Genomic DNA, 22,500 nt, shown 5'->3' on the forward strand with positions numbered 1-22,500 from the left:
TATTACCTAATATATCTCAAAGGATTATAGGATATTTTAAATTAAACTTATTATCAATATATATCATGGAAAGTTAGGAAAAGTCAATGAGTATCAAGTTTGTTGGGGAAAGATTATAATAGCTCTATGCATCCGAAAATCGAAATGCGGTCAAAATGACCGCTCGGTCGTTCTAGTGTTAAATGGTATTGATAAGTGTGTCGTGTATTTAGATAATCTTGTTATATTTTCAGAAACTTGGGAAGAACATCTGTGAAATTTAGCTAAAGTCCTGACAGCCCTTGGAAAAGCAAACCTTGTATTAAATTTAAAGAAATGCGAATTTGGGAAAACCTATATCACCTATTCAGGGCATAAAGTGGGACTCGGTAAGGTTTGGCCTAAAAGTGGGAACACAGAAGCTATCATCAATTTCCCTATCCCAGCAACTAAAAAGCAGGCAATGAGAATTCTCGGGATAGTTTCATATTTCCGTAGATTTGTACCAAATTTTTCAGAAATAAGCACTCCCATAACTAATCTTTTAAAAAAGGGACAGAGATTTGTAGCAGGCAATGAGAATTCTCGGGATAGTTTCATATTTCCGTAGATTTGTACCAAATTTTTCAGAAATAAGCACTCCCATAACTAATCTTTTAAAAAAGGGACAGAGATTTGTAGCAGGCAATGAGAATTCTCGGGATAGTTTCATATTTCCGTAGATTTGTACCAAATTTTTCAGAAATAAGCACTCCCATAACTAATCTTTTAAAAAAGGGACAGAGATTTGTAGCAGGCAATGAGAATTCTCGGGATAGTTTCATATTTCCGTAGATTTGTACCAAATTTTTCAGAAATAAGCACTCCCATAACTAATCTTTTAAAGAAGGGACAGAGATTTGTATTTGATGAGGAATGTTTAGAAGCTTTCAATAAATTAAAGGCCGTAATGCTTCACGCGCCAGTATTTAAGCAAAGAATTTAATTTAGCGATCGATGCTAGTGACATTGGTATAGGAGAAGTCTTATTGCAAGAAGTGAATGGAGCGAAGCACCCAGTCGTATATTATTCAAAGAAGCTAAATAAAGCTCAACAAAATTATAAACATATTGAGAGGGAATTGTTTAGTTTATTTTCAACCTTGCAGCACTTTGAGATTTACGTACGTAGTAGTCCTATTTTAACTGTGTATACAGATCACAATCCGTTAGTTTATTTGGAAAGTTTTAAGAATAAGAATAAACGTCTCATGCGCTGGAGTTAGAGCTTACAAGATTATAATCTGAAGATAATTCATATAAAAGGAAAGAATAATGTTATAGATAATAGGCTTTTTCAGAGATTTTTCAGTATATGAATTTTTTTTTTCTTTTTGTCAACGAATTGATATTTCTTTTTTTTTTTTTTTTTTTTGCTGAAGTTTTGTGTTGGGTGATTGGAATGCGAAAGGCGAATGTTTTGCTGATGTTAAGTTGCAGTTTCCTGCAGATGTTCCTCAGCTCAGGGATGAATGGTTTTTTTTTTATTGTAGACTTTTAAAAAAGTAAAATGAGTAGATTTTCTTTTTTCTCTCTTTTGGAGGAACGTGTCATGGGTAGATATAATATTTTTAAAGGATATGTTTTAAAACAGAAATATCTATTCCCAAAATGTGAGCAGCGAGGCGAGACGAGATTTGACTACCGTTTTGTTTGGTCAAACCTGTCATTACTTCACTGTCGTCAGCATTTTGGAAGTAAACCGAACCTCAACGAGCCCGCCTGCCGTGATAAGGGGATTGTCCTGTTTTGACCAAGATGTCATCGTCTCAATTAGTGGAGCCTGAGGGAAATCCTGGTTTAGGATATATGTCATCATGGACGGACACGTGCTGCCCTTTTGTTACGACTTCACACGTGGTCTAGATTGCATCAGAAATTTCTTCTAGAAGCTTACATTGCGTGATTGAAGTGGGCGTTTTAGAGGAAGCCAATAGAGACCCAGAATTGTTAAAAAGAACACCTTCTATGGATATGACCACTGCTCACTGTAATTAACAGTGAATATATAAACTCCAAGAAGAGATTGTCCAAGAGAGATAGAACAGGACATAAGACAAGAGAGGAACTATGTCCGAAGCAGAAGAGATCCAAGTCCGAACGAGATAAGAAAAAGAGACCAGAAGTCTGATAGAGCTAGATTCTAACCTTCCCTTCAGACAACAAAAGCCTATCTCCAAAATCCTGTTATGGCCTAGAAGAAGAGACAAATTGAAGCAACCAGTCCTCCATGCTAGTGATGAGAAGTAGCCAACACTGCCTGCAGCCTGCCTTAGTTCAACACTATTATCGAATTCTTCGAAGAAGACCTCTAATGTCCCATCTTGATGCTACCCTTTCTGTGACGTCTTCGAATCTGGTCATTGTGCCAGTTTCATCTGAACTTCAGTCGCCCTTCTGCAATGTTCTCAAGCCTGAAGTCTCCGTACCAGTATCGTCTTAGCAGCTGCAGTAAACTATTCCTTATGTATTCATACCTTACTAACTGTTCCCCTTTTCTATTGATGTTTTGATTGATTTGATTTGTCAGTTGAAGTAACCGAAGAAGTAACGTTAATTTTCTTTATAAGTTTGTGAATAAACGTGTTGTGTTTTGTGTGTGTTTTTTTTTTATATTCACTTCCCATATTTTAATGGCTGTTGTTGGAAAAATTTGTTTTACTTATTAAAAGAACCTGTAACAATTTTAAGATCGTGTTATGGCCAGTCCTCTCTGCTAGGGACGAGAAGTAGCCAACTCTGCCTGCAGCCTGCCTTAGTTCAACACTATCATCAAATTCTTAGAAGAAGACCTCTAATGTCCCATCTTGATGCTACTCTTTCTGTGATGTCTTCGAATCCGGTCATCGTGCCAGTTTCACCTGACCTTCAGCTGCCCTTCTGCAACGTTCTCAAGCCTGAAGTCTTTGTACTAGTATCATCTCAGCAGCTGCAGAAAACTATTCCTTAAGTATTTCTACCTTACAGACTGTTCCCCTTTTCTATTGATGTTTTGATTGATTTGATTTGTCAGTTAAAGTAACCGAAGAAGTCACGTTAATATTTTTTACAAGTTTGTGAATAAACATGTGTTTTTCGTGTGTTTCTTTTTATATTATTTTCCTATATTTTAATGATTGTTGTTGGAAACATTTGTTTTACTTATTAAAAGAACCTGTAATGATTTGAAGATCGTAACAGGACGCGATCCAGTTTTGCTATAGCTGAAAAAACCAACGAATACATCGAGAAAGCTCCCTTACGCCCAACGGAAGTAAGAGGAGAACCTTTCACCAAAGGACCGAATAAAGTGTTGCCAGAAAAAGGGAAGAATTGAGAGGAAACGGAAGGAGAAAATGTCAAGGATGTGAGGAAAAGGATTGATAAGTTGAGGAAATTTTCCTTAGAAGGCGTGAAAACAAGTCTAGGATGAACGAAATAAAGGTTTGATATGAAAAGCACGAACAGACAGGATGCGATAGGACATTAAGTACTGGTCTATTCATCGAAAAGGAGATTTCCTCTCACTAACGAGTTCTAAGAACCATTCCGAATTTTGGAGAATAGTAGTGACCGGATCTACATCATCGAGATAACAGGAAAAGAGACAAATCTGAGGAAGACCATATTAACTTAGAAACTGATGCTCCAAGCACCGAATTTAAGTGAGAAATTCCTTATTCAAGTGGATGTGTTGGATAATGGGGTTAGAGCTGTCTTATTACAAGAAGACGAGGAAGGAATTCTTCACCCTGTTTGTTTTACGTCGTTGAAGCTGAAGAAACATCAGCGAGCCTACTCGACTGTTGAAAAGTTTGAGATTTATGTGAATCGACCACAAAATGAAGAGATTACAGTGTATTCGAATCATAATCTTTTAACTTTTGATAATACGATGAAAAATGATAATCAAAAGTTAACTAGGAGGTCCTTATGTTTGCAACAGTATTGAATTAATGTAAATCATATATCAAGTAAAGATAACGTGGTTGCAGATTATTTATCTCGTGCTGAATTGATGGATTCAGGACCATAAAAGATAATCTTTTTTGGGGGGAGGTATCTTATGAAGCTGGTCTAGTAAAGAGTAAATTAGTTAATCAGATGTTTTATTTATGTTTTCATGTGTGCATTGAAGAGGTGAATAACCAGCTCTTAAGATGAGTTACTCTCATGTAGATATAAGCTTATGTAAATTATATAAGACTTTTGTCGTTAAATCCATTGTATTTTTCATTCAAGACAGTATATGTAAATTTACGTTATGATTGGGATTTAACTTTTTATTTCACGTATTTTGTTACGAAGTCTTGTGTAACTGTTTAAAAGTGCTATATGATCCATACGAGATATGGCACAGGACTTATATAAATCTGTATATTTTATAAGATATTGCATCATGTTTGTGAGAAAATATGCAATTTTTATATTTGCCGCGTGTTTTGGAAGGTTCTCGAAAACTCCAGCGTAAATTTTTATCGTTATTTTATTTCCCAAAACGGTGGGTGGGCGAAGCAGCTGAGAGAGAGAGAGTTGCCTGAAACAAAGGTTTGTCCCCTAAATTTTTATCTAATTGATAACTCTAGAGGCGCTAAAGGACGGCCCCCAAGCCACAGGAATAATCTATTAAAATATTCTAGAAGTAACTAAGTCATATATAGGAACCCCAGGGCTGCATTGCAGCAGAAGAGAAACAGCCGTCATGTGAATGAGCCAAAAGTACATACTCTCTCTCTCTCTCTCTCTCTCTGTATATATATATATATATATATATATATATATATATATATATATATATATATATATATATATATATATATATAAATATATGCGTATATATACATATATATATATATATATATATATATATATATATATATATATATATATATAAAATTGTACACTGTGGGGAGTGGCTATGTATATTGATCGAAATATAGTGATTTATCTATACTTCCTTTGTTTCTTTATGTTCCTTTTTGAAGAATCATGTTATACAGTTCGATTACACTTAGAGGTAATGCATATATACATATATATGCATATATATATATATATATATATATATATATATATATATATATATATATATATATATGATATGTAGGTATGTATATATATATATATATATATATATATATATATATATATATATATATATATATATATATGATATGTAGGTATGTATATATATATATATATATATATATATATATATATATATATATATATATATATATATATATATATATATATATATACATACATATATATATATATATATATATATATATATATATATATATATATACATACATATATATATATATATATATATATATATATATATATATATATATATATATATATATATATATACATGTGTATATATATATATATATATATATATATATATATATATATATATATATATATATATATATATATATATATATATATATTTTTGGGCTCAAGCCATGTCGTCCTGATGGAAGTTCCTTAAAGGCAGCTTCCTAGGGTATATTACAACTACGGCGATATTCCCAGAGAATTTACCTTAAGGTACCCAGAATTCTAACTCCTGGAGCGAGTATCCCTAAAAAAGACCTTAGGGATATCGTAAATATCAGTGGACGTATTCTTGACACGCCTCATAGCAATCTATACCCCGAATAGAGTTAACACTTCGTAGGGGTCAAATGGCAAGAAAACGAAAACGAGAACGAAAAGGGGAGCCGTTCGTAAGGCCCTCTCTTCTCCCGTTTCGTAAGCGTGCCCTGCGCCGATTCTGGCGCCATCTGCATTCCTTTTTGCGTAGCTTTACAACTCGGTGTTTTTTCCTGTGTTTCTACCAAAATCTTGGATTTACTCTCATATTATGCTTTCTCCAACTTCTTCTGCTTCGGATAAGTTGAGTACTATTTCTTTTATGTATAAATGTAGGCTCTTGTTTAAAATTAAAGTATTTAAAAGAGTTATCTTTGATACAAGAGCTGTTGCCTGCTGGAGGAGTCATGGACGCTGTCGCTCGCTAGAATAGGATTTATTTGTTAGCAAGAGCGACGTTCCCAGCCCCCTGCGCTTTAATAATTAGCTGCTTAGCTTAATTAGGAATTCTGTTATGATGCGTTAGTAGTGCGCCTGGTGAAAGATTTGCCTAGGCTGACCAACACTAGTCTTCGTAGCCTAGTTGTTGGTCCTTGTACTTCCTGCATGATATTAGTCTTCCAAGTGTGATTTTAGATTGCTTAAAGCGTTAGGCAACGTTATACATACAAGCCCTTTTCGAGTAATTTCCAAGATAGTATTGGAGTGAGTTTCGGTGATTTAGGTAATCGATTCTCGTAGTGCCTAGGCTAGGTTGTCTTAGGTCTTTATAATATTATCTGTTTCCCCGTTTGCTCCCTTCTCTTCGGGGAAGGGGCAAACCCTTTCCCTCTGTTTAAGCCTTAGGCTTAACTCTAGTGGTTTGTTTGAATTAATTTTCAAATATAACTAGGCTGGAGTAGTACTGTACCTTCCTGCTCCAACTGAATTGGTTCAGAGGGGGACAGTACAGCAGTGTTTTAGTCTGAGTCCGTGTTGGTCTAGCGTGGGGCAGAGTCTCCCTTGCTGCCTGACACGGGCATAGGAGGTTTGTTCTCCTTGTTTCACCTTGGAAGGTTTCGGTAATTATGATCCCTTCGCTCGGTGACCCCTCAGACTTGTCCTCTTTGCTGTTCCGGGTTCGGGATATGTTCCCTTTCCGGAATAGCAATTCCTTCCTTGCCTTGGTTTTAGGGAGGCAGCCAGTAGTGCCGGCCTCCCTCCCTGGATCTCTCTGGCTGAGATGAGCTTTCTTAGTTTGGAATGATCCTTAACCAAGGCAAGGTTGGACAGGACCCTCTGCCCTTCCCTTCTATTTTTCCGTTCCTTTGTGTCAGTCGTCTCACATCCGTACCTAGCATAGGTTGGGATGGGGAGCTGACGTGGTCCCCTGTCGGCCGGCAGAGTGTGCCGACCGGCAGAGGCCCTATCCTTTGAGTGCTGCCCGGTCCTTCCTTGGTCCCTCAACCGCTACCGTCTGTAGTTTCAGTAAGCAGTGGTTAGGAAGCTTGACTTAGTGTCTCCCCTTCCTCTCGGCACTCTTTCGGGTGTCGGGCGCGGAGGTACATAGCCTCTTAGCCCGGCACCCATTCTGTTGTCTTCTCTTGTGTTGTCCTTGCCGTCTGCCGGCCTAGTGGCCGACCGTCGGTAGGGGGGTGTTCCCTAGTTCTCTTGCTATCGGTCGGCGGTGGTCTTATGCCTTTGCTGGCCGGTCTCCTTGCTCACCTGCCGGCCGCTTTGAGTGGCGGCCGGCAGCTGGGCGCTACCTGGGGTGGATGCCAGCCGGCAGGGTTACTCACCGCTGCCGGGCCGGCCTGCTACATCACTCGGTTGGCCGGCCACTAAGAGTGATGGCCGGCAGCTGGGTGCCAACCGGGTAGCTATGGACCGCCAACCACTACCGACCGGTTCAGGCATAGGAACTGGAGTTCTCCCCCGTCTGGGTGATCCTAAGTTGCATACTTGAGACCTACCTTTGGAAAAGGGGGTGGGGGTGCTGACCGGCAAGAGCCGGCCGGCACACCACCCTCATGTACTGTATCAGTTCTTCCCTGTTTAGTGTCTTCTACCAGGGGAGAACATGATATAGTAGGTTACAACACTGTCTTTTCTAACTTACTTGTGTTGCCTTGTGCAATCACTTGGTGTTGCCTTACAGGGATGAAAAGAGAACTCTTTTCATCTTTAGCCAGAATGGTAAAATCTTACCTTAGGTGTGAGCTACACCTAATTTCCCTCGGGAAATATGATCTTTGGTTATTCTAGCAAAGACTAACCATTTGATTTTAATGGCTGGTGGGCTTCCACAGGTGATTGTGGGGGATTCACAAGTATGTGTCTTTATGGTCTTGCACGACCCGTTGTTGTTGGCCTTACAGATAAGAAAGTGAGTTCTTTCTTGTCTACTATCCGGTATTTTAAAATCATTCCTTAGGGGGGGCTACACCTTCTTCCTTTGGAAATTTTCCATTGGTTAATCTGGCATAGATTAACTATACAATTTTATGATTTGGAAGGCTACAACAATTGGGTGTGCGGGAAATACAAGGATGTGTCTTTCCTTTCCTTTCCGTTTTGTTATGCTACTGTGCATATCCAGTGATACGTAGTTCACTTGATACTCATGGAAATTTCTTCTCTTTACAGGAGGACCATCCGTAGTTCGGATGTATTTCTGCAACGTCCGCAGTAGGGCTTCTGCGGACATGGTTCTGAAAGAGGCGTGTGGCATGCGCTGTCTCCACGGATGTTCTCCGGTATTGGGTACCCCAGGTATGTTTCATATGCACTAACCTATCTATTGAGGCTTTTTCTTTTCGCTTCGCTCAAAATCCGTTTTCGTCTCCCCTACAACGGTGGATTCAAGGGATATAGCTAGGGAAAAGCTTCGTACCTGGGTGAGGGGCTTTCAGAAGATTACCTCTGGACCTTATCTTCCAATTGAGAGGATGAGGGCTTTCTTTTCCTAGGGCATCAACTGTTACAGTGATTCCCCAACCTCAAGAGGAGGTCCCCTTAATTCAGATCCCGTGGATGCTGAAGTCACGGTCGCCTTGCTTAGCATCCAGTTGGACGACACGATGCCAGACGTGTCCGAACGTCTGGAGGAAGACCTCCTGGCAGAAGGCCAGGATGAAGTTCGAGCTCCGGACAAGGTAGCGGAAGAGGCCGAGAGAGGTCGGCTGCTCCGGTTCAGGTCCTTGAACCTGCTCCCTCAACATCATCTGCTCTCGCAGTAGAGCAGGCCCTCCCTCCATTGTTGGCTTGATCCAACAAAGGCAGAGGGAGAAGAATGGGAAGGCAGCTGCATTGCAACTGCAGGGGCACATCCGGACTGCTAGGTCCGGTGGAAGGAGGTACCAGCTTCAAAGGAAGAGACAGAGCCGAAGGAGGTCGTAGTGATAGACCATGCTAGGCTCATGCCTTGCTTTCTTCTTCGATGAAAGAGAGGGGCTTCATGAACTCAAAGGTAGCCGTATTTGAGTAAGAGGCTCCCTTCCTTTGTGTCCTCTCCTGCCACAGCCTTCCCCCTTTTTCGCTGAAAGGGTTTGCGGCGGTTTTGAAAACAGTTGAGGCTGGCAAGCCTTTCCCCTCCCTGGTGGAGTGTAAACCCTTGTTGCTGGCCTTTAGAAAGGAAGATTTAGTAAGCAAAACAAGGACTGAAAGGACGTCCATCTTACCTTCTCAGTCCAGATGTGGGAGGCGGATTTCGCCGGACGCCGGTTCGGCGAGATCATCCCTAAGCTGTTTGGCTTTCTTTTGCGGAGAGAACTCTAGACAAAAGAAAGACTGGCTGCCTCTTTGTTTCTTCAGTCCACGTTTGAGACGATGACAAGTGATCCCAAGGTCCATGAAACGTTCATGGTTGTGATCAAGACTCATCTGGCCACTGTGACGAAGGATCTCTACAGCTCCGTCAGGGCGAAGAGAACCTGTAGGGAATTCGTGTTCGCCCGGGCTACGATGAGGCACGAGTCAAGGAAACTAATCTCCTCCAACAGTTGGGACAAGATCTTTTCCCTAGTGAGTCGGTCAAAAAGGCTGATAGGGCCGCCACGGACGATAGAAATCTTCTCCAGGAGTGGGGCCTGTCTACCAAGAGAAATTCTTCCCCGGATGGGGTCCCCAACCTTGGGGGAAGACTAAAAGGATTAGGATACTTTCTCGGCCAGCTAAGTCAAGTAGACATCAGCAGCAACGGCATTTGCTGATGCCCTCAGTGCCCCAGATGGTGGCAAAAACCCCGACCACACTTCAGTGGGTTCCCCAATTCGTGTCGACACAGTCTCCGGCATTCAACCCATCGTTCGAAGGTCAGTCAACTGCCTGTCGAACAAGCCTAGAGGAGCAGCCAGAATTTCGCCTAGGCGCCCCTCAAGGAGAAGGGGTTTCATGGGTGGTCGCGGTCAGAGAGGCAAGACCTCAGGACAACAGTCCGAGCGAGATGATATTGGTAGAAGGGAGTCTCCAACGCTTTTGGGATCGGTGGACCTTCGATCCCTGGGTCCACAGCCTACTCAAGAAGGGACTGGGCTGGAGCTGGTACAGCACTCCATCCCCATACCCTCGGTGTTTTTCCGATACTCCACCCCCGTTCTGGAGGAGTTCATTCATGAACTGTTAGAGGAAAAGTGATCCGAAGGGTAAAGTCCATCTAATTCCAAGGGAGGCTGTTTTTGTGTTCCCAAGAAAGACTCGGAAAACTCGGAGTCATTCTGGACTTGTCGCCACTTAACAAGTTCATAGCGAACTACAGGTTCAAGATGCTAACAATACAACACATAAGGACCTTACTGCCCAAGAGGGCATTTACTGCCTCCATAGTTTTGTCAGACGCCTATCGGCACGTTCCAATCTATTGTCGATTCCCCTCCTACCTAAGGTTAAGGCTACAACGAAGACTATACGTCTTCAAAGCCATGCCTCTGGGGCTTAAAATAGCCCCAAGGATTTTCACGATGCTTGCGAACGTAGTTCTCAGTCAATTACGCCTAAAGGGAATTCAGGTAGTAGCCTACCTGGATTTTTGGCTGGTGTGGGCAGCACCCAGGACAGAATGCTTGCAAGCTTCCCTGTATGTGATCCATTTCCTAGATTATCTAGGCTTCAAGATCAACAGGAAAAGTCTCAACTTCCTCCATCTCTAAGTTCCGGTGGGTGTGAATCCACGGGGACCTAATGTCACACCGTTTTCTCCGTCATGGCGGAGAAAAGAAAGGAGATAGCTGGTTCTGTCAAGAGACTTCTAGTTTCCGTATGGATATCAGATGCGAACTGGAGAGTGTACTGGGGTCTCTCCAGTTTACTTCGGTGACAGACCCGGTGCTAAGAGCACAGCTAAAGGATGCAACCGGAGATTGGAGTAGTTATGCATCAGATGCGCGAAGAGATCTGAGAAGACCAGTTCCGCTTCGTCGAAATACTCTTCTCAGGCCTTGGTCCCAAGCCAGACTCCTTAGGAAGTCGGTTCTTCTTCTTCCACCTCCCCCGTCGGTGACGAGTCACTCAGATGCCTCGAAGGAGGGATGGGGAGTTCACTCTCATCAGAAAAAGGCCCAAGGATCTTGGTCCAGTCTATTCAAGACCTCTCACAGTCATTTTCGAGAGACTATGACAGTCCTTCTTTCCTTAAAGAAAGTCTCCCCGCATCGCTCAATCCACATTAGGTTGGTGCTGGACAGCGGGGGAGTTGTGAGATGCTTGAATCGACAAGGATCAGGGTCGCCACCTCTCAACCAGGTGATGTTGGCCATCTTCCGATTTTAGCGAAGAAGAAATGGTACCTGTCAGCAGTTCACCTTTAAGGAGTCCGCAATGTGACAGCGGACGCTCTATCCAGGTTCACACCAATAGAGTCGGAATGGTTCCTAGACGCAGGACCATTCTCCTTCATTCTGAGTCAAGTCCCAGAACTGCGGCTAGACCTCTTTGCGACGAAAGACAACAAGAAGTTGCCCCTGTATGTGTCCCCGTACGAGGACCCCCTGGCGGAAGCAGTGGACGCGATGTCCCTCAACTGGAACAGATGGTTCAGGATTTATCTGTTCCCCCTTACAACCTTCTGTTGAGGGTCCTCAACAAACTGAGATCATTTAAGGGAGTAGCGGCAGTAGTGGCCCACAAGTGGCCGAACAGTGTGGGGTTCCCTCTGGCATTGGAACTACGATTGGAGTTTCGACCGCTACCAGATCCAGTTCTGACCCAGTGAGTCCAGAAGTCAATTGTCTGCGCTTCATCACAGAAAACCCGGACCCAGCAGCTCATGATTTCTTTAACAAGTAAGAAAGTGTTTCGGGATTTCGAAAGCCAGCATGGACTTCCTAGAGGATTATAAGTGCAAACCTTTTATAAGGCAATATGAGTCATCTTGGAGAGAATGGGTAGCCCTTGTCAGACGAAGATTCCGCAGGAGATCACGACGGACTTCTGCTTGTCTTTCTTCATCCATCTCCATGGTTTTGGATCGGTAACTAACACGATTTTATCATGTAGGCCGGCTTTGACAAGACCCATTCTATATGCCTTCCAGGTCGACCTCGCTAACGAGATCTTTATAAAAGTTCCGAAAGCCTGCGCTAGGCTCAGACCTTTAGCACCTCCAAAGCCCAATTCATGGTCTTTAGAAAATTTCTTCATGTTGCTTCGCTGTTGAACAATAAGGAGTGTGCATTAAAGGATTTGACCCATAAGTTATCCTCCTTTTTGCACTCGCGTCCGGGGCCGGGGTTAGTGAGATCATACCCCTCTCGAGAGAGGAAGGTCATGTTCAGTTCCTGGATGGGTGAACTGAACCTATTTCCGGATCCTACGTTTCTCACCAAGACCGAGTTACCCACCATCAGGTGGGGTCCCTGAAGAATCTGCCCTCTGAAAGAAGATGCATCTCTATGTCCAGTAGAATGCCTAAAGGTCTATCTTCGTAGAACTTCAGACTTCAAGGATGGCCATCTGGCCAGGGGAGAAACGTCAGGCTCAAAATTTATTACTGAAACAACTCAGGGCGAAAATCACATATCTTATTCGCAGAGCGGATCCTGACTGTTCACCCACAGGTCACGATCCGAGGAAAGTTGCTTCATCCTTAAACTTCTTTAGTTGTAGGGATTTTGGACATCTTCGTTCGTACACTGGCTGGAAGTCTTCCAGAGTGTTCTTTCGTCACTATGCGAAGCAAGTGCAGCAACTAAGAGGTTCTGTGGTGGCAGTGGGTTGCGTCGTTAACCCTGCTGTTTAACTCTGCGAGGAACAGTAGCTTAATTGGGACAATTCCAGGGTGAGTATGTAGTCACATGTTGTACTACAAACTATGTGAGGGTACTGGGTGACCCACGTTGACTGTTCCACTTTCAAAGGTGAACCCAGCATAAGTGCAAACATGCGTGCCGAGCGTTTCTAACGCTAATGTGACTGATTAGTAAAACAGACTTTTGACTTTGATACTTTGGTATCTTAAAAGTGGCTCCAATGTTTTTTCTTTCAGACAAACAAGTTTCTGTTTACTATCATACTTATGCTTAAAGTTTTAGTTATCCTCCTCTTATATATAGATATATATATATATATATATATATATATATATATATATATATATATATATATATATATATATATATATATATATATATATATATATATATATATATATATATATATATATATATATATATATATGAGTGTGGTTAACCTGTTTGTTTATTGTCTATCAATAAACTGGTTCTTAAGAACCTTGCGTCTCCTTCACCTGTGAGCATTCATTCTATGTATATTTACCCGGGGATAATTCTAATAGAATGTTCCCTTATGCAAGCTAATATTGCATTGGTTTATGCTTCCCCTTAGCTGGAGGACTCCATCCCATAAAGGGATGGTGACGGATTTACGAGTTTCCTCCTAAGCGGATATGAACCTTTGTCCAATACGTGTTTTGAGCGGAGGACTGGTCGATATTTCATATTGACACAGTGATTCTTTTCGAACTTCGCTTTACCCAGTATGGGGTGAGACCACTATACTCGCTTGCCTGGGGTTCATACTTAGATATATGTACTCTTCGAGACTTTCCCAGAGTCTAGTAAGACTCTTCCCTGTTGGGGGCAGGAAGCTCTATCATGGTTTATGATTAGTTGAAAAGATGTATGACGGTAACATCTTAGGTCTCTAGGTCGCGTCGACTGGGGGAAATACTTCTGAGGAGTACGGCACATTTTGAGAATCCACAGATACAGTAATGCTCTGGTATACTTCCATCAGGACGACATGGCTTGAGCCCAAAAAACGGATTTTGAGCGAAGCGAAAAATCTATTTTTGGGTAAGATGGCCATGTCGTCCTGATGGACCCGCCCTTCCCTTTCAATGAAAGGGCCGTAGGACCCCTCCCTACATACAGTATCTGTAGCACCTCGTGTTTCGCTACAAGGAATGCAGATGGCGCCAGAATCGGCGCAGGGCACGCTTACGAAACGGGAGAAGAGAGGGCCTTACGAACGGCTCCCCTTTTCGTTCTCGTTTTCGTTTTCTTGCCATTTGACCCCTACGAAGTGTTAACTCTATTCGGGGTATAGATTGCTATGAGGCGTGTCAAGAATACGTCCACTGATATTTACGATATCCCTAAGGTCTTTTTTAGGGATACTCGCTCCAGGAGTTAGAATTCTGGGTACCTTAAGGTAAATTCTCTGGGAATATCGCCGTAGTTGTAATATACCCTAGGAAGCTGCCTTTAAGGAACTTCCATCAGGACGACATGGCCATCTTACCCAAAAATAGATTTTTCGCTTCGCTCAAAATCCGTTATATATATATATATGTATATATACATATATATATATATATATATATATATATACATATATATATATATATATATATATATATATATATATGTATATATATATATATATATATATATATATATATATATATATATATATATATATATATATATATATATATATATATATATATATATATATATATATATGTTATACGTATATATATATATATATATATATATATATATATATATATATATATATATATATATATATATATATATATATATATATATATATATATATATATATATATATATATATATATATATATATATATATATATATATATGCATATACGTGTAGGTATATATTACTTCTAACTGTGATCGTATAGTATGACATGATTCTTCAAAAAGGCCCATATAAAAACAAAGGAAGTGGAAATAAATCTCTATATTTCGATCAATATACATAGTCCCCCTGCACGGTGTACAATTATATTATATATATATATATATATATATATATATATATATATATATATATATATATATATATATGTATTTATATATATGTATATATATATATATATATATATATATATATATATATATATATATATATATATATATATATATATATATATATATATATATATATACATATATACATATATATCTATACATAAATATATATATATATATATATATATATATATATATATATATATATATATATATATATATATATATATATATATATATATTTATATATATATTTTTGGGCTCAAGCCATGTCGTCCTGATGGAAGTTCCTATAGGGTAGCTTCCTAGGGTATATTACAACTACGGCGATATTCCCAGAGAATTTACCTTAAGGTATCAGAATTCTAACTCATGGAGCGAATATCCCTCGTGAAAGGGATATCGCGACATATCAGAGGACGTATTCTTGACACGCCACATGGCAATCTGCACCCCGAACAGAGATTCCTTATTGCAGAGGGCAATTGGCAAGAAACGAATTTGGGAAAGAAAAAGGGGGAGCCGCTCCCAAGGCTCCCTATCTCCCGTTTTGTAAGCGTGCCTGGCGCCAATCCTGGCGCCATCTGTATTCCTTTTTGCGTAGCTTAACAACTCGGTGTTTTTTCCTGTGTTTCTCGCAAATCTTGGATTTATTCTACTTTTCATGGCTTCTCCAACTTCGTCGGCCTCTGATAAGTTGAGTACCATGTCTTTTATGTATAAATGTAGGCTCTTAGTAATTTTTTAGTGATTAATAAGGTTTAATCTTTGTTACAAGAGCCGTAGCCTACCGGAGGCGTCATGGACGCTGTCGCTCGCTAGGTATAAGTTTAGTTAGTCAGAGCGACATTCCTGGTTGTTTTGATTTAATAAATTTTAGCTATTTAGCGTTCCATAGGATTTCCTTTCGTGCTTTAGTATTATTTTGGCGAAGTATTCGCCAATTCTGGCCTACGCTAGGCCATGTAGCCTAGTCGTTTGGTCCTAGTACTTCATGCATGATTTTGGTTTTTCTGAGTGTATTAAAATTTTATTGAAGCTTTAGGCTATGTTTTATACATTTAAGATTATGTGGAATATTTCCAAGATAGTATACAAGTGAGTTTCGGTGATTTAGGTAATCGATTCTCTTGGTGCCTAGGCTAAGTTGCTTATGGAGCCTTGGTATACTTTCTCATACTCCCCGGTTGCTTTCTTTTCTTCGGAGAAGGTATGCAATCCCTTTCCCTCTGTTTAAGCCTTGGGCTTATCCCTATGTGGTTTATCTGAATTAATTTTCGATAAAACTATACTGGGGTGTTACTGTACCTTCCTGTTCCAGTAAGTCTGGTTCAAAGAGGGACAGAACAACAGAGTTTTTTAGTCTGAGTCTGTGTTTGTCTGGCTTGGGGTAGAGTCTCCTTCACTGGCCTGACACAGACATAGGAGGCTTAGCCTCCTTAGGTCACTACCGAAGGTTTCTGTACGAGATGATTCCTTCTTTTGTGATCTACCAGACTAGTCCTTGTTGCTGTTCTCGGGGGAGGATAAGTTTCTTTCCCTAGGAGTAGCAACACCTTCCTTGCTTTGGTGCTCTGGGAGCTGGCAAGTATTGCTGGCCTCCCCCCTTGGATCCCCCTTAGGCTAAGATGAGTTTCTTGGCTGCGGGTGATCCGTCACTAAAGCAAGGTTGGTAGGACCCTCTTTTGTCCCTCTATATATGTAATGGCCTAGCCATTACAGTACTGTACGTCATTCTACATCTGAACCTAGATTAGGTTAGGATGTGGAATTGACTCAGTCCCTTGCCGGCTGGCAGAGCTGCTGGCCGGCAAGGGTCTTCTGTTTTGAGTGCTGCCCAGACCTCCCTTGGTCCCTCATCCATGCCTGCCTGCAGAGTCAGACAGCATTGGTTAGGAAGCCTGAATTAGTTTCTCCCCTTCCTTATATGCACTCTTTCGGATTGCCGGGCTTGGAGGTAGTGTACACTCTTATCCCGGCATCCATTCTGTTTTCTTCTAGTGCTGTACCCGACCCGGCTGCCGGCCTATGAGGCCGGCAGCCGGGCAGTTGTAGTCCTCTGGTTCTTTTGCTGCCGGCTGGCATCGGTCCTGTACCTCTGCCGGCCGGCTAATGTCAGCCCTTGTTTGCCAGTCGCCAAGAGTGTGGCCGGCAGCCGGGTACTACCTTGTGTAGTGGTCGGTCAGCAGTCATTGCCGACCGACATTGGCTGTGCCGGCCGGCAGTTACTGCCAGCCGGCACATGCATTTGAACCAGCGTTCTGCCACCTTATAGCTGTTAAGTAGTATACTTTAAAGCTAGTTATGGTGTGTGCCGGCTTGCCGGCCGGCACATAACCTCCTATACTGTACCAGTATTCTTCAGTATAACAGATACTGTAAGAAGAAAACTATAGTATGGGTTTTGGTACAGAACTGTGTGTTCTAACACTTTTGTGTTTTCTTGCACAGCCCTTTGCTGTTGCCCTACAGATAGGAAAGTGAGTTCTTTCCTGTCTATTATCCAGGATTTTAAAATCATTGCTATGGTGTGAGCTCTACCTGTTTCCTCTGGAAACTTTACATTGGTTATTCTAGAAGAGATTAACCATTCGATTTTATTATCTGGAAGGCTGCAGCAATTGGTTGTGAAGGAAACACAAGTGTGTGTCTTTCCTTTCTGAATTGTTATGTTATACTATGCATATCCAGTGATACATAGTTCACTTGATACTCATGGAAATTTCTTCTCTTTACAGAAGGACCCTCCGAAGTGCGGAAGTGTCTTCTGCAACGTCGGCAGCAAGAGCCTCTGCGGACATGAGTTTGGTAGGAGACACGCAGCATGCGCTGTCTCCAAGGGTGATCTCCGGTATTGGGACCCTCAGGTATGTACTGTGTGCATTAAATCTAATTACGGAGGCCTTTGATTCCCCTAGGATGGCGGAATCAAGGGATATAGCAAGGGAGAAGCTTCGTACCTGGGTAAGGGGCTTCCAGAAGAACACCTCTGGACCTTATCTTCCAAGTGAGAAGATGAGGGCGTATCTTTTCCCTAAAGCATCAGCTGATGCAGTGATTCCCCAGCCTCAGGAGGAGATCCCCCAAGTTCAGATCCAGGTGGATGCTGAAGTCTCGGTCGCTATGCAAGACATCCAGTTAGATGACAGGATTTCTGTCGTAGACGAGCGTCTGGAGGAAGACCTCCTGGCAGAAGCCCAGGGTGATGTTCAAGCCCCAGACGTTGTAGAGGAAGAGGTCGACGAGGTGTCGGCTACTCCGGTTCAGATCCCGGAGCCTATTCCCTCAACATCGGCCGGTCTCCCAGTAGAGCTGGGACAGGCCCTCTCCTCCATTGTTGGAATGATCCAACAGATGCAGAAGGAGAATCAGGAGAAGGCGGCTGCAATGGAACTGCGGATGCAGAGCCTTGCAGAATCACATGGGCCCCAGAAAAGGCTCAATGTGAAAGACCTACCCTTGTGCTCAGATGCTAAACCATGTGTCCGGCTGAGGAAGGAACCAGCTTCAAAGGAGGAGACAGAGCCGAAGGAGGTCATAGTGATGGACCATACTAAGGCTCCAGCTCTGCTTTCATCCTCGTTGAAAGAGAGGGGCTTCTCTAACTCAAAGGTAGCTGCATTGAGCAAGAAGCTCCCTTCCTTTGTGTCCTCTCCTGCTAGAGCCTTCCCCTTTTTACAGAAAGGGTTTACGGCTGTACTAAAAGCAGTCGAGGCCGACAAGCCTTGCCCCTCCCTGGAGGAGTGTAAACCCTTGTCGCTGGCCCTACCTATGGACCACAAAGACTGGAAGGACGTCCATCTTACGTTCTCAGTTGGGAAGTTGGAGGCTGATATCGCCGGACGTCTGACTTTCTCTTGCAGAGAGAGTTCGAGACAAAAGAAAGACTGGCTGCCCCAATGTCTCTTCAGACTACTCTTGAGACGATGGCAAGTGACCCCAAGGTCCATGAAATGTTCATGGTGGTGGCCAAGACTCATCTGGCCACAGTGACGAAGGACCTTTATAGCTTCGTCAAGGCGAGGAGAGCTTGTAGGGAGTTCGTGTTCACCTCGGCTACGGTGAGGCACGAGCCAAGGAAACTAATCTCCTCCAACATTTGGGGCAAAGACCTTTTCCCTACCGATTTGGTCAAAGAAGTAGTTGATAAGGCCGCCTTGGAGAATAGAAACCTTCTCCAGAAGTGGGGCCTGGCTATCAAAAGAAATTCTTCCCCGGATGAGGGTCCTCAACCAAAGAGGAAGACTATGAGGACTAGGCTACCTTCTCTGCCAGCCAAGCCTTTTAGACAGCAACAGCAACTGCAATTGCCATTGCCTTCAGTGCCCCAGATGGTGGCACAAACCCCGACCACTTTTCAGTGGGTACCCCAGGCCGTGTCGACACAGTCCACGGCATTCACCCCATCGTTCGAAGGGCAGTCTACTTCCTTTCGAGCAAAGCTTAGAGGGGCAGCCAGAGGCTCGTCTGGGTGCCCCTCAAGGGGAAGGGGATTCAGGGGTGGTCATGGTCAGGGAGGCAAGACCTCGGGACGGCAGTCCAAGTGGGATGACACCGGTAGGAGGGAGACTTCTGAAATTTCGGGATCGGTGGACCTTCGATCCCTGGGCCCAAAGCCTACTCAAGAATGGACTGGGCTGGAGCTGGTACAGCACTCCACCCCCGGGCCTTCGGGTTTTCCAACACTCCACCCCCGTTCTGGAGGAGTACGTTCAAGAACTGTTGGAGAAAAATGTGATCCGAAAGGTGAAGTCCATCAAATTCCAAGGGAGGCTGTTTTGTGTTCCCAAGAAAGACTCAGAAAAGCTCAGAGTCATTCTGGACTTGTCGCCACTCAACAAGTTCATAGTGTATTGCAAATTCAAGATGCTAACACTGCAACACATAAGGACCTTACTGCCCAAGAGGGCATATTCCGTCTCTATAGACTTGTCAGACGCCTATTGGCACATTCCAATCAACCGTCGACTCTCCCCCTACCTAGGGTTCAGGCTACAACGAAGACTATACGCCTTCAGAGCCATGCCATTCGGGCTAAACATAGCCCCAAGGATTTTTACGAAGCTTGCAAGCGTAGCTCTCAAACAATTACGCCTAAAGGGAATTCAGGTAGTAGCCTACCTGGACGACTGGTTGGTGTGGGCAGCATCCGAGACAGAAAGCTTGCAAGCTTCCAGTCAAGTGATCCAGTTCCTAGAGTACCTAGGTTTCAAGATCAACAGAAAAAAGTCTCGACTTTCTCCATCTCAAAAGTTCCAGTGGCTGGGAATCCACTGGGACCTTTTGTCACACCGTTTCTCCATCTTGGCGAAGAAAAGGAAGGAGATAGCGGGTTCTGTCAAGACACTTCTAGATTCCGAAAGGATATCAAGACGCGAACAGGAGAGGGTACTGAGCTCTCTCCAGTTTGCTTCGGTGACAGACCCAGTGCTAAGAGCACAGCTAAAGGATGCAACCGGAGTTTGGAGAAGTTATGCATCAAACGTGCGAAGAGATCTGAGAAGACCAGTTCCGCTTCGGCTACGTACTCTTCTCAGGCCTTGGTCCCAAGCCAGACATCTAAAGAAGTCGGTTCTTCTTCAGCCACCTCCCCCGTCGGTGACGATTCACTCAGACGCCTCGAAGGAGGGATGGGGAGGTCACTCTCATCGGAAAAAAGTCCAGGGGACTTGGTCCAAGCTATTCAAGACCTTTCACATAAACTTTCTAGAAGCTATGGCAGTGCTCCTTACCTTAAAGAAAGTTTCCCCGCGTCACTAGATCCACATAAGGTTGGTGATGGACAGCGAGGTAGTTGTGAGATGCTTGAATCAACAAGGATCGAGGTCACCACCTCTCAACCTGGTGATGTTGGCCATCTTCCGATTGGCGGAAAAGAAGAAGTGGTACCTGTCGGCAGTTCACCTTCAAGGAGTCCGCAATGTGACAGCGGACGCTCTATCCAGGTTCACACCGATAGAGTCGGAATGGTCCTTAGACGCAGGATCATTCTCCTTCATTCTGAATCAAGTCCCAGAACTGCAGATAGACCTCTTTGCGACGAAAGACAACAAGAAGTTGCCCCTGTACGTGTCCCCGTACGAGGACCCCTTAGGGGAAGCAGTGGACGTGATGTCCCTCAACTGGAACAGAGGGTCCAGGATTTATCTGTTCCCTCCTCACAACCTTCTGTTGAGGGTCCTCAACAAACTGAGATCTTTCAAGGGGTTAGCGGCAATAGTAGCCCACAAGTGGCCGAACAGCGTGTGGTTCCCCCTGGCATTGGAACTACAGCTGAAGTTTGTACCGCTACCAGATCCAGTTCTGACCCAGCGAGTCCAGAAGTCGACTGTCTGCGCTTCATTACAGAAAACCCGGACCCTGCAGCTCATGATTTTCTCTCCCTAGCGGTGAGAAAGCGTTTCGGGATTTCGAAAGCCAGCATAGACTTCCTAGAGGAATATAAGTGCAAATCTACTAGAAGGCAATATGAGTCATCTTGGAGAAAATGGGTGGCCTTTGTCAAGGCGAAGAATCCGCAGGAGATCTCGACAGACTTCTGCTTATCTTTCTTCATCCACCTCCATGGTCAAGGATTGGCAGCTAACACGATTTCAGCGTGTAAGTCTGCTTTGACAAGACCCATTCTATATGCCTTCCAGGTCGACCTAGGTAACGAGTTCTTTAATAAAGTTCCGAAAGCCTGCGCTAGGCTCAGACCTTCAGCACCTCCAAAGGCCATTTCATGGTCTTTAGACAAAGTTCTTCATTTCGCTTCTCTGTTGAGCAATGAAGAGTGTGCGTTAAAGGATTTGACACAAAAAGTTATTTTCCTATTTGCACTCGCGTCCGGGGCCAGGGTTAGTGAGATTGTAGCCCTCTCGAGAGAGGCAGGTCGTGTTCAGTTCCTGGATGGGGGAGAACTGAACCTGTTTCCGGATCCTACGTTTCTCGCCAAGAATGAGTTACCCACCAACAGGTGGGGTCCCTGGAGAATCTGCCCTCTGAAAGAAGATGCATCTCTATGTCCAGTAGAATGCCTAAAGGTCTATCTTCATAGAACTTCAGACTTCAAGGGTGGTCAACTATTCAGGGGAGAAACATCAGGCTCAAATTTATCTCTGAATCAACTCAGAGCGAAAATCACATATTTTATTCGCAGAGCGGATCCTGACAGTACACCCGCAGGTCACGATCCGAGGAAAGTTGCCTCATCCTTAAATTTCTTTAATTGTATGGATTTTGAACATCTCCGTTCATACACTGGCTGGAAGTCTTCCAGAGTGTTCTTTCGCCTCTATGCGAAGCAAGTAGAGGAACTAAAGAGATCTGTGGTAGCAGTGGGTCGCGTCGTTAACCCTACTGTTTAACTCTGCGAGGAACAGTGGTTTTAATTGGGACGATTAATTCCAGGGTGAGTGTGTAGTTACATACTGTACTACAAACTAAATGAGGGCACTGAGTTGCCCATGTAGACTGTTCCATTTCCAAAGGTGAACCTAGCATAAGTGCAGACATGTGTGCCGAGCGTTTCTAACGCTAATGTCATTGATTTATAATACAGACTTTTATGACTTTGATACCTCGGTATCTTAAAAGTGGCATTTAATGTTTTTTTTTCAGATAAACAAGTTCTGTT

At 43.0% G+C, this 22,500-nt stretch overlaps 1 protein-coding gene across 1 annotated transcript in view; it reads right to left on the reverse strand.

Moving 5' to 3' along the window:
• The window catches only part of LOC137649351 (solute carrier organic anion transporter family member 74D-like), a 210,904-nt gene that overhangs the window by 171,270 nt on the left and 17,134 nt on the right, over positions 1–22,500 (reverse strand). The window lies entirely within an intron of this gene.

This window comes from Palaemon carinicauda, chromosome 11, assembly GCF_036898095.1.
Source record: "Palaemon carinicauda isolate YSFRI2023 chromosome 11, ASM3689809v2, whole genome shotgun sequence".
Lineage (NCBI taxonomy): Eukaryota > Metazoa > Arthropoda > Malacostraca > Decapoda > Palaemonidae > Palaemon > Palaemon carinicauda.